Raw genomic sequence first — 16,298 nt, forward strand, 5'->3', positions numbered from 1 at the left:
CCAAACTGCACTAAACATATGTGGGCGTAGTATGCGAGTGTGCGGTATATATATATATATATATATATATATATATATATATATATATATATATATATATATATATATATATATATATATATATATGTGTGTGTGTGTGTGTGAGTGTGTGTGTGTGTGTGTGTGTGTGTGTGTTTGTGTGAAAGAAATGTGAACTCCGGGTCGAAACAGGAGTGCTCGCGTAATGATGTATTGCTTTAAGGTGTCTTCTGGGATCGTTTCTTGCCAATCAGTGACTTGTGGATGTGAGGGACCTCACCACCCCCTGCGATAGTTGTCTTGATGAGGGAGCCAACCTCCTCGTCTCCACCAATGCCCCGATGGGAATGGCGAGGAATGATACGCTTCACCTTGAAGTCCTTGCTAGCATTGCCAACCAACTCCAACACCTCTGCAGTCAGGTAAGCCAAAATGGCTGCACTGTAAGCAGCTGCAGTGGTCCCCACACGGCGTTGACTGGTAGTACGGTTCTTCAGCTAAAGATGGATATGTCCTACAGGTAACTGAAGTGCAGCTCTGACCGACCGGGAGACTGGCTTGGCTTTCGCCTTTTTATTGCCTTTCGCGGCTCCACCGCCAGCCATTCTGTACGGAACAACTCGGACGTAGACAACGAACGACCAACGAAAACAATAGCGTACCGCCAGGGATCAGCCACTGTCGATTCATCATACGCGCCGTTTAAAGCGGGGTTTTATATGCATAAAGAAGCAGACGCAGCGCAAGCCGTGAGCCAATCACAGGCATTCTTTCCCGACGGAGGGGGGAAAGGTTGTGATCGCGCGTTTGCTGGCCTCACGCCCGCCATTTCCGGCAAGTTCAGGCCCGGAAGTCAAATGGGAAGGCCGCGTTTGGATCGTTCTGCCGAAGAGCAGGCTGAGTTGAAGGAAGGGCAGCGGGAGCAGGCCGCGCGTCGTGCGTTTTGCGGAAGGACAGGCGCCGTTTCATGAACGCCGCCGGGAACATGCTTGAAGAAGGGCCCGTCCTCGACGGGCCGACCTCGCCATGAGAGAGCGCGAAGCCCAGGCGTTACGACAACGAAAAGACGCGGATTTCGAGTTTCGCTTGCACCCCTCTTCACAGTAGCGGAAAGGCAGTAATTCTTATAAATAACTGCTTTCAATTTCCTCTGCTTCTGATGACAAGACATCGCAGCCTACGGCAACAATTCAAGTCGAAGTTGTCTAAAACCGCGAAATATATTACGCGATTGCAAATCAGGTATGTAGGAGATATGGACCCCAGACAGCTTCCTAGCCACCATCATTTGGAAGTCATTTATTCTCGGCGGTTGCTATTCTAGCGCAATGACCTGATGCTACAAGTACAACGCAGAGGCAACGAAAATGCTGTTGAAGTTCCTACATGTCGCCGGACTGAATGACCAGCTCTAGGAGGGCTGCTGTCTAATATACAGACGCACACATTCCTTCCTTTCTCATCACTCTTAACAGCACTTTCACTCACTTTTTCCCTTCCGCCGTGCAGAGTATTGCAGGCTAGAGCGCACCGGCTCAGGTCAATGTTTCTGATTGTACTGCACACAATCTCTACTATTGCGAAGCGGAAATTTCTTCTTTCTGCGCCTAAGGTAGGAAGCAGTATCATTCAGCATGCACTATTGCCGCATTGTTCTCAGAAGTTAACCTAATTACTGGCAATCTACGTTTTTCCCAAATTTAGGCCACTCTCAAACTGTATATACAAATCAAAACAGGAAGGGCCACTCACATATTAAATAAATGTGGTGATGCACATCGACTCCGCGTTTCTCATTTTATGTTTCTGTGGTTACCGTTTGCCGCTCAGCAACTGTTTTCTCGTGCCTTTATTGCTACTGTAATATGCAAATCACTTTATGTGTAGCATTGCGCACACGCAGCTTGCGGAAAACTGCGGTCGTTAATGCAGGCACGTGCTCGACCCTGCGGAATCTCATTTAGATCCTCCTGCAGCTTGCACTTGCAAGTATTTGCGTGCGCGAGTGTTTATGTTTTATACGTGGTGCAGGCTCTGAATAATGCCACGCGCAAATGGCTTGTGCGCTATCTGCTCGACGGCAAAGCAGGAAGACAGGCTACCGTGTGTACCACCACAGGTCAGTATTTAATGTTGTGGTTTCTACTACCTTATGGCTGCTTTGCAAAATGATTATTGAAACGCACATGGCCTAGAATAAAAAAAAACGGTTTATCTGGCAAATTGCTGGGTTGCTTATCACGTCGTGCTATTATGGCTTCGCTGCGATGTCTCTTCTCAGTATATAATGATCAGATCGACCACCTGTGCTCATAGGTGAGAGCATAGCATGACTTTACGATGATGATGATTTGGAATGTTTTATGGAGGATGCCTTGACAGCGAGTTCACCGGGGCTGTCATTAAATAAAGGTCGACGTCGTCTAGCTTACTTACTACTTATATTTCGTAAACGATACGAGAAATGTAATCATCTACCCTAGCAGAGCTATTTCGTCTTCTCCAGGCAATCTAATACATTGCTGTTAACAGAATGGATAATAAATGAGTAACACTTTCTGACTAAAGATAAGCACGGGAGTTATTTACCAAATATGTTATTTATTCCCATTTCTGCTAGCTATCGTATCTGGTATCGATGTCACTGACCATTACTTCATCTTCGGACTTTAAAGTTCACTCTCAGGGGATCCAGAGTGACACTGGTATCATTAAAAACGAGATTGCCAACAGACTGGAGGCTGATGCTCCCTCCTTGAACGTGATGGCCAATCTGGAATTCGCCCAATTGAATGCCAAATGCATTTTGTGTAAGACCTATTAGACATTGTCAGAAGGTATGCTATTCTATGAGAAAGCAAAACGTAATTGCTTTATCGAGTAGAGCCTGTTTTACGCTTTTCTATGAACACAAATTTTGACCGTATAGTCAATTCCTTGCTGCAACGTTTACGACTCGATGCTTTTTGCACTCTGCTAAAAGAAGACGACCTCCAACTCACTGTGTTACCTGCTTCTCTTTAGCAGTTGCTCACAGACTCTATATATTATGCTCAAAAGCGCGTCAATTTTCGCGATAACTCCAGTTAATGCGATATGTGTGAATTTCTTATAACTGAACTGCTTGGTTCATGGTACAGCCACATCAAGAGAATTTTTCCTCGACCGTTTATGGGATTTCATTATAGACAATAACCTTCAAATTTTATTTTGTTTGTACATTGTTATAAACTTCATGCAAACTTAGTGTTTCTTGTCATGACTGTTGAAAAATAACATACGATTGTTACGTGCATGGCGGAGGTTTTATTTACCAATGTACATGCACTTAGCACAGATTCAAATGTGTCGCTTCTACTTGATTTACTGGGGTTTCCTCTTTTCACGACTTGTTTTTTAGATTTAGTATATTTCTGTCTATGTGGCATGTGTGTGAATATCTAATCGGAAATGGGCAGTTGCAATTAGTGAACTGTATATTGGGATAGCAACAACTAAGGTGCCTACTTTTCCACCTGTGTGTAACTAAAAAGCAATAACAAAAACTTGGATGATGTACTTTTTGTTCGTCTGCCACAATTCATTTCTAGTGACGTCATTTGAAGAAATACTATGCAGCGTTTAAAAATAAAAATGTTGCGGCGAATAGCACCTTGATGTTTTGAGCTCCAATTACACAGCGGTCGGCTAAGGACTTATTGTTAGGCTCTAAGTGATCAGAACAAATTCTGCAGTGAAAAAGAGCCTTTTTATACCTTACACCTGTCATAACAAGGCAACACGTGTTTACACGGATGATGCTATCGGTTTATCATCATGACTGCAACACCCATGCAACGCAATTACGCATACGTAGAAGCCCTGACCAGAAATCTTCTGCTATAATGAAATGTGCATTACACAACTTGAAATCTTCTTCCAGAAGCAACACAGTGCGGCAACATCAAAAGTGTGGGCCAGAAAACGCAAATGTTCCTAGCACACTCTCGGTCGTGGCTCTTCATAGTGAACTCATATCGAAGCGGAACCCCTGTTTTTCTAACTCTGTTGTCAAAGTTAAAGAAAAGTCGCCAGATCAAATCTCACGATCACTCTCGAGGGTAATGAGTTTAGCGTTGACGCCGTATAGTGACACAACGTAGCGCCTAATCTGCTGCAGTGGCGCACCTCGTTTGCGCTTGATTAGGAAATTTCACAGTCGTCTTGCAGCACCTAATTAAAGCCTGTGCATGGCGTGTGACATATGCAGCGCGCCGGTGCGTGCGAATGCTTGACAGAAGGCTCATGCAGCCGCATGGCCGCTCTGTCGAACTTTTTTTGAAGACACTCTGCAACCTAGACGGGCTTGTGTGTAGTCAGCGAGTGGTCGCCGCGACGATAAGCGTGATACACCGGCGCGTGCAAAGGCTCAGAATTGTTCCCTCGCTTTTCGCACACCCGGTGTCACATAGTGACCCAAGTTGGCGAGACGTTCATGGAAGAGCGGCACATGCCGAGTGCGTTCATGGCGCCGCTCATTAACTCGCTCTTGGGTGCATGGGTTACTTAATAAATGGGTCAAGTATTACGGGGTTCGATAATACGTGGCGTCGGAGTAAACTAAGTGATTTCTTTCGTTATTGTTCAGTGGCGCATTCTCAGCGGCTCATACCTGGTTACCCAAGTTGGCGTCAAAGAGGTTCATTGAAGAGTGGCACACACATATTGCGAACACTCAGCGACCACAGTTGGTATCAAAGAGATTCATTGAATGCCAGCACAGACGTAGTGGTACATACCAAATGCTCCAAGTGGGCGTCAAAGAGTGTCTTCGAACAGAGGTACCTTCCTAGTCCCACATCTACAGCAGTCCATGTGGACGTGAGGGAGGTTCGTTGAAGAGCGGCATGTGTGAACACAACGGGAAGAATACTTATGAAAAAGAGAGAAAAAATAAGGAAGAGTCACTCATTCGCAGAGTCAATAACCGAAGAATATCCACTGTGACAAGTTCTCGTACAATCCAGCAGCCTTCAAGAAGGGCAGATGGAATTTTGTCGCCTTTCGTATGCAAAAATGCATATGCCATGGTCCTAGAATCTTTTCCTCTGAGAGCACCCTGTTATCCAACAGGCTGGGTTTAGATTGTAGAGTGCGTCATTCAGCATCAAAGAATGTGCATAACACAAAAGGTACTCGAGAGTATCGTCGCACGCAGCACTGTTGGCCATTTTTATTAGAAATAAACAGGATTTTGTAACTGCGCGCCCAACCACACGCGGCACAGTAGAGTTGTTTTATGACGGCAGAGTCCAGGTGGCAGGCGAAGTCGGAAGTTATGTTCGGGAGCGTGCAAGCGTGAGTTAGCAAAACCTGGTGAATTCCATCATAGAAGTGCGATATAGCGAACAAGTTAGGGAAGTTTCCGCATAGAATCTGTTCTTGAAAGGTGTAGCGGCCCCGACTGATATTTTCGATGAGCCGATCGAGCAGCTTCATCAACGCTGTCGTTGCCGACAACTCTGCAGTAGCTCGGTAGCCGTTGAAATACAGTGTTTTGTCCTTATTTCGTACGCTAGCTGCTCGTCTAACTCATGACGTAGACCAAACTGCAAAGATTGTGAGGCTGCTTTCGAATCGCAGGAAATGGCGCAGCGATATGGAGGATGCTGGGGCACGTATTTATGTGTACCTTTAAAAGACGCATGTTCAGCTGCTGTCGGCATGGTATTTTGAGAGTATTTAAATTGCAATGAGACGGCGTCCGATGCAACAACCACTGCTGTGGTAGAGCGTGTGAATGTGTATGCCGTCAAAATAAGACTCGCTTAGGAGAGGCAGAGACAACTGCTCCCAGGAAAGCGGTGAGAAGTCTACCTTCTTAACAGTCCCATCGACTAAGAGGCACACGTAAACTTGCCGGAGACATAATGCCGATGTTGGACATTCTGTAAGCTTCAAGCCAGATGGTATCGAGTCATGGTGTCTCGTCATAATGCTACAGAATCTAACTGGTGATCTTCGCACTGGCAATCCGGCTGAATGGTGTGATGGTAGCGGTGAAAGGCGTCGCATGTGCGTTCCTAGTGTCTCAACAACGACATGAGTGGTGATGGGACATTCCTGTGTAATGACAATCGTAGCAGCTGTTGAAGAACATCTCGTGAAGCCAAGATATGTCCGAAGTGTTAAGGCTTGTACGCTCTGCAATGCAAGGATATTATTCTTGCGTGTGTTGGACAAGACGGGAAGGCTGTATTGAAGAAATTTAAGAAAGTGCCATGTATAGCTGTAACATCGACGGCATGGGAAGTCCCCACAATTTTCCAGTCACGAATATACGCATATTCTAGATGAAAATGCGCCTTTTTCTTCATGAAGGAGACATGGCGACACCAGGTGAGGTCGCGATATACCATAATGCGTATGGAACCAGTGATATTTGTTATACGCAGCTGGCGAACTCTCGATGCACATCGGGTAGAAAGACATCAGTTATCTATAAATGCCACTTGTGCACATTTTTCTGCAGATATACTCAGCCATTCTTAGCGAAGCTATGCCACCGCCAGGTTTGCGCTTCCTGTACACTGGCGCGCACTTCCGGCCTGTCACGCTTGACGCCTCAATGCAAATATCATCAGCATAGAGCGATAGATTAGCCGTCTGTATTAGCCGTTCTGTGAGCCCCACGAGAACGAGATGGAAAAGAGTTGGGCGCAACACTCCGCCTTGTGGGACACCATGACTCGAGATATATCTACTTAAGATTTTGGCAAGTTACCGCAAGAAAACATGAGGCTTCAAGAAAAGAACAAGACGAAGTGGCTACCGTTTCGTATTGTCCCTGTCTTCCAGTATCGTGTTTCCTTGGGTTAACTTCGCAAAATCATGAATTACCAACTGGCCTACGCTCACGCTCTGCTACGTATCTATCTGTCGGGTCACCTTCTGTGAAGACAAATACCGATCTCATCGAGAGAGCGCGCCTAATCCAGCTAACGACGTGGCCTCCAATCTGCATCCTCAAGGGCTTGGAAACTGGCTTTGTGTGCTGCACTGTCGTTGGGACCTTTCACCTCTAAGAGGAAGCTTTAGCTGGGACCCAACTCCAACGCGGCCTATTTAAATACATGTAAAACGCAAAAACCTTGTTCTGAGACAACCCTTGGACCGAGTTTATTGAAATTTGCGGCATTTAAGAGAACGAGTTCAGTTCTAGTGACTACTGCAAGCAGAATTTCGATTTAGGGCATGAATTTTGTGAAAATACCTTTTAAATATTGGAAAGTTCGGAAGCACAGACGCACAAAGCTTATAAATAATTGATTCTGTATCAAGAAAAGATATCGTCTTTCTGCAAACGGCACCCATTAGATCATACAAACCGAACAAGTTCGACATGTCAATTTATATCTTACGTAAGTTTCTTACGTTGTGTACAAGAGTTCTGCAAAAGCTGTCTTTCCATATTACTGTTTTTTTTAAATTCATGTGTAATATGTCAAGTCTGTTCGCCTTATATGTAATATTAGATGCGATTCACAGAATTGTGATGTCGTATTTCTTTGCTTAGTTACGAAGTTGTGAACTTGATTGCTACGTTTCCTGAAAATTTGCGATTATTGCCAACTTCTTATAAAAAAATGAAGACCGAAATTTGAAATTCAAAACCTACAGTCACTATATTTTAAGTTTTCCTTTTAAATGCAACAAACCTCGTCAAATTTGATGTAGTGGCTGCCGACAAAAACGGATTCTGCTTTTACATGCATTTAGAAAGGAGCACCCGAGCTAAAGCTTCTTCCTAAGAAGAGTAAGCGAGAAGAAAGGGGTTAACCGAGGGGCTCGATTTTTGTTAGTCATATAACAAGAAGCCGACAAAGACTGACACCAAAGACAACATAGGTGAAATTAATTGTGCTTAATAAATAAAATACAGAAACGATAGATATTGCAAATGAAAGTGGATGAAAAAACAGCTTGCCGCAGGTGGGGAACGATCCCACAACCTTCGCATTATGCATGCGATGCTCCACAAATTGAGCTACCACGGCGCAGTTTCCCCATCCACTTTCTTGGGTATTGATGTTTCCTGGTAGAATCCTGGGAGTGTTAGCCCGCGCCACCGCTCACAGACTTTGGTGCCAGATGTAGAACATCCTTTCTGCCGCAGGCGCTACAAAACGTGATCTCTTTTGCGTGAAGACAGCCGGTCGACAAAGGAACACATGCTACCTGAAGGCATCAATGTTGCCGGATTCGAGACCCTCGTTATGTAATAAACGAGAAGAAAAGGGGTTCACCGAGAGGCCCAAATATTGTGGGATCGTTCCCCACCTGCGGCAAGTTGTTTTTTCGTCCATTTTCATTTCCATTAATTTATCGTTTCTTTATTTCATTTATTAAGCACAAGTAATTCCCCCTATGTTGTCCTTGGTGTCAGTATTTGTTGGCTGCTCGTTATATAATTACAGAGAAGAGTGCTACAAAGAGACCCTTCGTATCTTTTCATTGACAACCGTCCATGTCGAAAACCAGCCATGGCACCATGGCAGATATTGTATTGAAGGTACCATTGCATACCTATCAACAAAATCTTCTCCATGGCCTTACCGATACAACTCGCAAGTTCAATCTGCCAGTACAATGTAAGATCTAGCGGAGACATTCGAGGCTTCATTAAAGGCACCAGTCGACTGCCCTTCCAATCGTGGGGGACTATACAGTCATGCCAAGATTTATTGAAGATTTACCGAAGACAGCATTGCCCTGCTTAATCCTAGCGGCTTAAGGTAAAGAAGGTCACCCCATCAGGACCTAACAATAATGACCGCCTTGGCATAATCAAAAGTGCTTGGATTTCATCCATAGAGAAAAGCACTTCATACTTCAATCTCTCGTTACGGGGACTTCATGTAACGACAGGTCAGTCAGCAGAACCACATGGCCAGTAACCAAGGCACAAAAATCCCGAGCGACTTCAAGCTCTTGTGGACTTTTATCTAGAGCGAGCACTGTGAAGGGACGACGTCGTTGTGGAAGTAGTCGAATATCCTAAAGAGTTCCTCACACGGAGGATAACGGCTTGCGAGGGTCCAGGGAATCGCAGAAGGTCTTCGATCGTTTGTCTCGAAATTTGTTCATCTGACGATGAACTTTCCTCTTATTGCGTCGGGCTTTTCTCACGTCATAACTGGTTTTAATACCCCTGTATCGTCTCTCCACCCGCCCGGCGGATCACCTGAATCATTTCCAATCCTTGGCCGAAATCTTTTTCTTGTAGATGTATAGGTACGCGTACAAGCCTGCAGCGCTTGAATGATCATGTCTTCAAGAGGATCGGAATGTTCATGTCCGCGTTTCTCCGCGATTGAAATTTAGTACGCTTGCCAGTAAATCTGTCTTGAAAGCGCTGGGGAAAGAAAACTGTCAAGGCCTGTGATAGTCACCTACGTAAGCATATGGTCACTGCTGTGAGTTTCAATGTCTGTGAACCAATAATTTTTGGAACTTAAGCTATGCGAAACTAATGTCAAGTCCAAACAGCTACTGTAAGTCAGTCCTCGAAGATAAGTAGGGCTGCCATCCTTGAAAACTCTCAGTCCGTGCTTGGCAGCGAGAACAACTAGACTCGTGGCTCGCTGATTTGTCCTGAAACTTTCCCAAAGTGAATTATGGACATTAAAGTTAAGCTTGCTTATCCAAGGAGCTGGAGTATGTTGCTTAGTCTTTGTTGATCAAGCCGATGTGAGCGTGATAGATAAGCGCCTATCAGTGTGAACGAAACCTTCTCTTTATCACGGAGATATACGTATTGATTGTCGTCGTGAGTTTGCAGTGTTTCGTGAACATTTGTCGGCTCCTTGCGACTCTTGCGTTACATATAATTTATTTAGTCCCCACGCATTCAACGTAGGCAAGTAGTGAATATTGCGTAGGACGTTTCCTAGAGAGAACTCTGGTACTTACGTCTGCGCGGGCTGCAAACATGGCGTCTCAGCAACCGCAGCAATGGTGAATGTTACAGGTATTCGAATAGACTGCGTCCCTTTTGCTTTAAATTGCTTTGGTAATTTGCAAGTTGATATTTAACAAAATATTGCATTACAAGTGAATAGTTCACAATCATTACGCATTTAGGCGTAGTTGTCTCACTATAATTACAAGTTATCTTGCTATGTTTGGAACGAATGCACCGACATTTGAAAGGCACGCGTAATAAATCGTCACGAGAACATCGCAAGAACATTTGACGTCACAAGTACGAACAATAAACAAGTTCTTGTGCTTACCATCATTCACAAATAATCACAACGGCAGCAACGCCAGGTTCTCGCTAGTAGTTTTTATACGAAACTGTGCTCTCGACTCCTAAACACACGCTTGGTGTCTGGCCCTAGTCACATGGCAGCTGGAGAAACCTCCGACTTTCGGTTGAGCTTCCTATAGCTGAAATGGGGTAATTAAGCGCTGTTCAATGAACATACGCCACGGACATGACTTCAGAAAACGCGAAATCAATAACAACCACTTTAACGGACCGAGTCTGTTAATGTACAGGAGGAAGCGTCAGGCGAGGCGCATTCAAAACTAGCAAGAAACACTGTGGCTTCGATAAAGGTGCAGATTTTTGTTTGCTCTTTAGCATTCCACCGTTGTTTGTATCAGCGTTGAGTTTAATTTCTTTTTGCAAGCGCAAACACATTATTTTGGAGTTAATTGTTCGTCTGTGTGGAGACTATACAGGCGACGGTAGCATTACAACCGCAAATGTGAAAGAAGACATACAGTGTGAGGCCCTGTCGTCCTTAAGAGATTTTGGCAGGAGGTTTTATGTAAATGAATAAAAGACATTTCACTGTAGATAGGTTGCCATAAGGAATATAGCTCACTGAGTTTTCCTGCTTTATAATTGGGTCACGTTAGAAAATGTACAGGTGTAGCATAAGGTCAGCTGACAGAGAAGAGGCATAAATTTCGATCGCTGGAAGTGCTTTCCACCCTGCAGAAGGCATAAAATGAGCTCAACGTGATCATGGACATGAGTTATGCCAAACGCCAGACTAGCCTACACCTCTTTGCCGAGAACGCGTTTATGTTTTTAATAATAGAAGTGGAAAACAAAAACTGAGAAGAGATGCGCGTAACCCACCTACTGTAAATAAACACACTGGATTTACAAAACACTTGTAGATTTCTTTCTCTGCTCCCACGCAAGAACACAACTACAAATAAGGAGGCGGAGCTGAAGGTCAAGAGTGAAACGAAACAGGTAGACAGAGTTAGACACGGGAAAGAAGGCAGTGAACAAATGACCGCTATTAAGTGAAGCAGAGGAAACAAATCGCAGAGGGTGTAGCTGCAATTTATTCTCAACAAGATTTTGCTGCCTATATTTCACTCTCACACGTGTACATACTACGAGACGTTGTCCAAAACAAGTATCGTGAAACAGAAAAGAGACAGGACAGGTTAGAGCTTCGGTCGGCAAATAGGTGCAAAAAACTGGAGAAATAAGTTTGCCGTATCGCAACAACTAGACCGTAGGCAGCGAGTGTTCAAGGAAAGCAATAGTGGTAACAGCATCTATGGCGTGATAAATGACGAAAGAGCGCGCTTGGTACCATACGTCAACACGGCACAAAAATAAAAAAAAAACTTTGGCCGAGTTGAGCCCTCCCTGCGGCCAGGGGCTTCTTTTTACAACTGTTCCTTTCAGATGCGTGCAGTATTGCTATTCTTTCTCCTTGCGTAATCATAAAGGACCATTGTCTAACGTTGAGTGCACTTTAATAATAACAATATTTAGGGTTTTACGTGCCAAAACCACTTTCTGATTATGAGGCACGCCGTAGTGGAGGACTCCGGAAATTTTGACCACCTGGGGTTCTTTAACGTGCACCTAAATCTAAGCACACGGGTGTTTTCGCTTTTCGCCCCCATCGAAATGCGGCCGCCGTGGCCGGGATTCGATCCGGCGACCTCGTGCTCAGCAGCCCAACACCATAGCCACTGAGCAACCACGGCGGGTGAGTGCACTTTCAACTACCCTGGATGTCACAGTCTTTTTCTGAAACCCACCATCGTGGCTCTGCTGTTGCGCTGCTAAGCCTGACGTCATGGCATCAAATCGTAGCTGTGGCGGCCGAATTTCGGTGGATGTGAAATGCAAAAACTCTCCGGGTATCGCATATTTGGTGCGCATTATTCAGATAGTATGTAACAAATTACACGTAATAAAGCTTGTAATCTTAAGCATTTGTCCGTAGTTCTCTAATTTAACGATTACTTTGTTTACACGGTAACTCTCTCTGTAATTCCATCATTGTCACAGTAACCAATTACAAGCAACAGGGTACTCCATTTAAGGGACAAGCTCTAGCAGGCGACGAATGATTGAGAACATGAATCTGGGGAAATCTACAGCGAAACACTCGAGATGTTTCTACGCAGCAGTCTCCTGAATATGCATAACAGACTAACCCGGAGGCTCAGTATTAATGCGATTAGTATTCTTAAGGTACGTCACGTACTTTTCCGGGGCTGCCTCAGAATCTACCGATGTCCCTAACCGAGTTCCCGCCATCTTTAGTCGCTGCATTTGTGGCATTGAGTAACTGCCGCCGTTCATTGCAGCGCTTGGATGCCAGCTTGGAGTACTAGGCATGTGCGAATTGGCAATTGGCCTGGGCCACGCTCCATGAACCGGATGCCAACTTGTGTTACTGGATATGTGCTAGTGGCTATGTGCAACCCTTCAATAAGTCTGTATTATGCCAACTTGGGTCACTGCGGTGCTCGATGGAGTCGAAGCTGCGTCGCATCTATCGATTGTTTCAGTATACAGGGTGATCATTTTCAAGTTTTATGGTGTTTCTAAAAATTGGCTGTGGCAGATAGCACAATTATTGTCCTTGAGCTTGATTACTCGAGGATGCAGCAATTACTAGCACGTGAAATCGAAACACATATTCAACTAAGTTATAAAATGAATTAACTTAATGATTAGTTACTTTATGGCACATATCGCGATTTACGAATTGTAGCCGGCGAGCTTGCAAGACCTATCTACTTGAAATGGATTTCCAGGATGACACCAGTTTGAGGTATTATTTCCCAAAGTGTGTAACGAAATACGTGGGTGTTCTAGTTACTTTTGTGCTTCAATGCATAAAAGAGCGCCTTGTTAAAGCAATAAGTGGAAGAACAGTGCATGTTTACCCGCATGTTTGATGTTGCATATATCGAAACTTGCGCCATCCTGCAAATTGATTCCAAGTGGATACGCCTTGCAAACTCACCGTTTATAATTGTTCAACTGCAACAAGTGTCGTAAAGTATTTAATAAACAAGTTAATTAGCGAATTTCCTGCAAATTATTTTAATATGAGTTTCATTTCTTCTAGAAATTGATGTCGGCCTCTAAATAATCCAGCTCAGTGACTAGAATTGTATCTGCAACAGGCCACTTTTTAAAATTCCACAACGCCTCAAAAAGGATCACCCCGCATATTAACAAACGCTCCACGCGGAACATCGCCGCGGCGGCACGAGTGGGCTCAGATTGTCCGGTGAGAAGCGTGGAGCGGATTGCGGCTGCACACACGACACCTACATCACATGTTTCGGTAGTCTAAACAGGATCGGCCGATGCATTGCTTCAGTATTAACCACATTAACATTGATCGTGAGATGCGTTCTGTCGGGTTTTGCATTCTTACTCTACGCATTTCCAGCTGCTGTCTATCTATCTTTTCTTGTATTTGTATGTTTCACGCACTTCATGCGCTTGCCGGGCATTTGTTTTGTATCTTTGTATCTGTTTTCTCACCTGCCTGGGTCACTGGATATTTCTTGGTTGAATGAGTAGCGCACTGCGGGGAGGAACAATGAGGAAAAAGAGTGCGAAAATAATTGCCGCGCAAACTTATGCGACGTGTCTTTATTGGTGCATCCAGAGTAAAGGCGCATGAGCGCAGCAAAACACGAGGACAAAAGAAAGCACATTATAGTCGCAAGCGTTCAACGTGATTCTTTTCTCCGCAGCTACATTAGATATACAAGCACAATAAAGGTGCCCTTACGTGCAATGTACGTTCCTAGTCCTTGTGTTTCCTTACCCTCAACAATCTTTCGTCGAACCAACTTAGATCACTGAATATGTAGCAATGTTTACATCGGCTTGGAGTGGCGTTCACGAACGCATACTCCTATCGTTTGGGAATGGTTGAGAGCCCGATGTGCGACTCCTGTGGATGCGAGGAAACCACAAAGTACCTACTGTGTACCTGACCTCGCTACAGCTTACAACGCCTCTACCTTAGGGCAACTTTACACCGACTGGACTCAAGGCCGTTCAACGAGTCAAAAATACTCGGACCGTGGCCACACCCCCCACTGGCACAGAAAGCGATTCGTTCACTAGTACAATACATGACGTGTACCGGCTTAAGAGACCGTTTATAGTGTCCCTGTGTATAGTGTCCCTCCCACACGCGCTCAGTGCTTACTATCTCCCTTTTTCCTCTTCATATTGCCCCTTTCCCCCACTCCCAGTGTAGGGTAGCAAACCAGGCGCTCTTCTGGTTGACCTCTCTGCCTTTCCTGTCCTTTCTTGCTCTCTCTCTCTCTCTCCCTCTTTACATGAGTGCCGCTTTTCTGCGAAGCTCTTTCATACCGGCATGACTCTCTGTAGATGCCGTAACAGCTAGGCAACGCTCTTCGAATACATTCTTTGACGCCTACTTGGAACACGGCGTACGTGTCACTCGTTCTGTGCTGGCCTCCGATCAACCACTTGTACGCCAACTTGGGTCACTTGGAATCTGCCAGTACGTATTTTCCGCTATACAATGCCAAGAAAAGATCCCTTAAATTTATCCGATGTTGAGCGGTATCGAACCCACTTCCAATGCCTCCTTCAAAATATTCATTTCGCATGAGTCAAAAAACTTGTTCCGGCCTATCTCTTTCCTACTTTCTATCGTTGTAGGCTTCGAGCATTAGTTGGGGTGGCCGCTTCAAACTTGAATCATGTGCTCGATGGTTCCGGGATTATAGCGGCGTCTGTTGCAGTGCCGGAGGCAGGTCTTATGGTCTGTCACTGGGTCATTGGGCGAGCTCGCGCAACGCCTCCTATATAGTTCAAGTCCTGTGCACTTTAACCTGTGACGTCATGGTACCTTGAGCAACTGCCATAGAATCTAGCGCAGACGTTTCCGAGTAACCCTTGGAGACGTTGACGTCACAGGTATCCTAACGCCGAGCTTGGCAATCGAAATTTCGGTCAAAGTTGCATGATGTCATAAAGCAGAGTGCACAGGCTTGATATCTATGAGGCTCTGGCTCGCGCCAGCCTTGTATTCGTCACTTGCTCCGCAACAGGAAGTACTATCTGCCGGGATTGCTGTCTTTCTGCAACTGCTCCTCACCACGGAAACCTGCTCTTCAGTGAGGATGAAGTACAATGAAGTACCAATGAGTGGTACGCCAGGAATGTAGTAAATAAGGCATGGCCACGTCACAATGCTTTCTCAACGAGGGCAACCCGACGCAGTAGCAGGCTGCGCCACAAATGCACTGCGTATGGGCCGCTTCAAATCAATACCTTTCCCACCAACGCTTCAGCAATCTGTGCCGTAAATGCCCTGGCTGTGTACAGCTCTCAAAAGAACATCTTGCTTACTTTGGGTCTCTGCCTGTGTGTGACTGTGTACGCGGCAAATGAGGGAAGAATTCTCAGCGTTTGCAGCCATCGGAGCGCAACGGTTCTCGTAGGCCACGCATGGACTTCTCGGCAGCGCCACTAGCTGGCCCGCCATGTCTAGAAAGAAGCGTGAGAGAGAAGCCTGGTGGCCGCATCACCCGTTTATCAGCGCTCGCACGCACCGGCGCGCCGTGCATTTTGGAGGACACGCGCAGGCTTTGAGGTGGAGGTGTTATAAGGTGGTAAGTGGTCTTAGGGTAGCGCGAAATAAGAATCCCGCTGCAGTACACGCTTCGTACATAACACGTTCTAACTGTCGCAGTACGTCGATTCACTGTAATAAGTAAATCCTAACGCAATATATTCTCGACTCATCGCGAAATGGGCTCTTACAAACTTTTAGAGCGCAGTTCTTCCGCTCCCGTTCCTGCGTTGAGCATTGGCATAGCTAAGCGAACAAACAGAGCGAAGCATACAAGAGCTAACGGGGAGCCCAGCAGTGGATGAAAAGCGAAGGCAGTGGGAGGAGAAAAGCGGAGGGGGAGGTTACACTAAAATATGAGGTGGAAAGGGGAAGGGGAGGGTTGGCGAA

General features: G+C 45.4%; 1 pseudogene; it reads right to left on the bottom strand.

The window, feature by feature from the left end:
• Positions 1-236: 236 nt before the first annotated feature.
• Positions 237-623, bottom strand: LOC142584250 (histone H2A.V pseudogene; annotated as a pseudogene).
• Between the last annotated feature and the right edge of the window lie 15,675 nt (positions 624-16,298).

The sequence above is a fragment of the Dermacentor variabilis genome, chromosome 6 (assembly GCF_050947875.1).
Source record: "Dermacentor variabilis isolate Ectoservices chromosome 6, ASM5094787v1, whole genome shotgun sequence".
NCBI lineage: Eukaryota > Metazoa > Arthropoda > Arachnida > Ixodida > Ixodidae > Dermacentor > Dermacentor variabilis.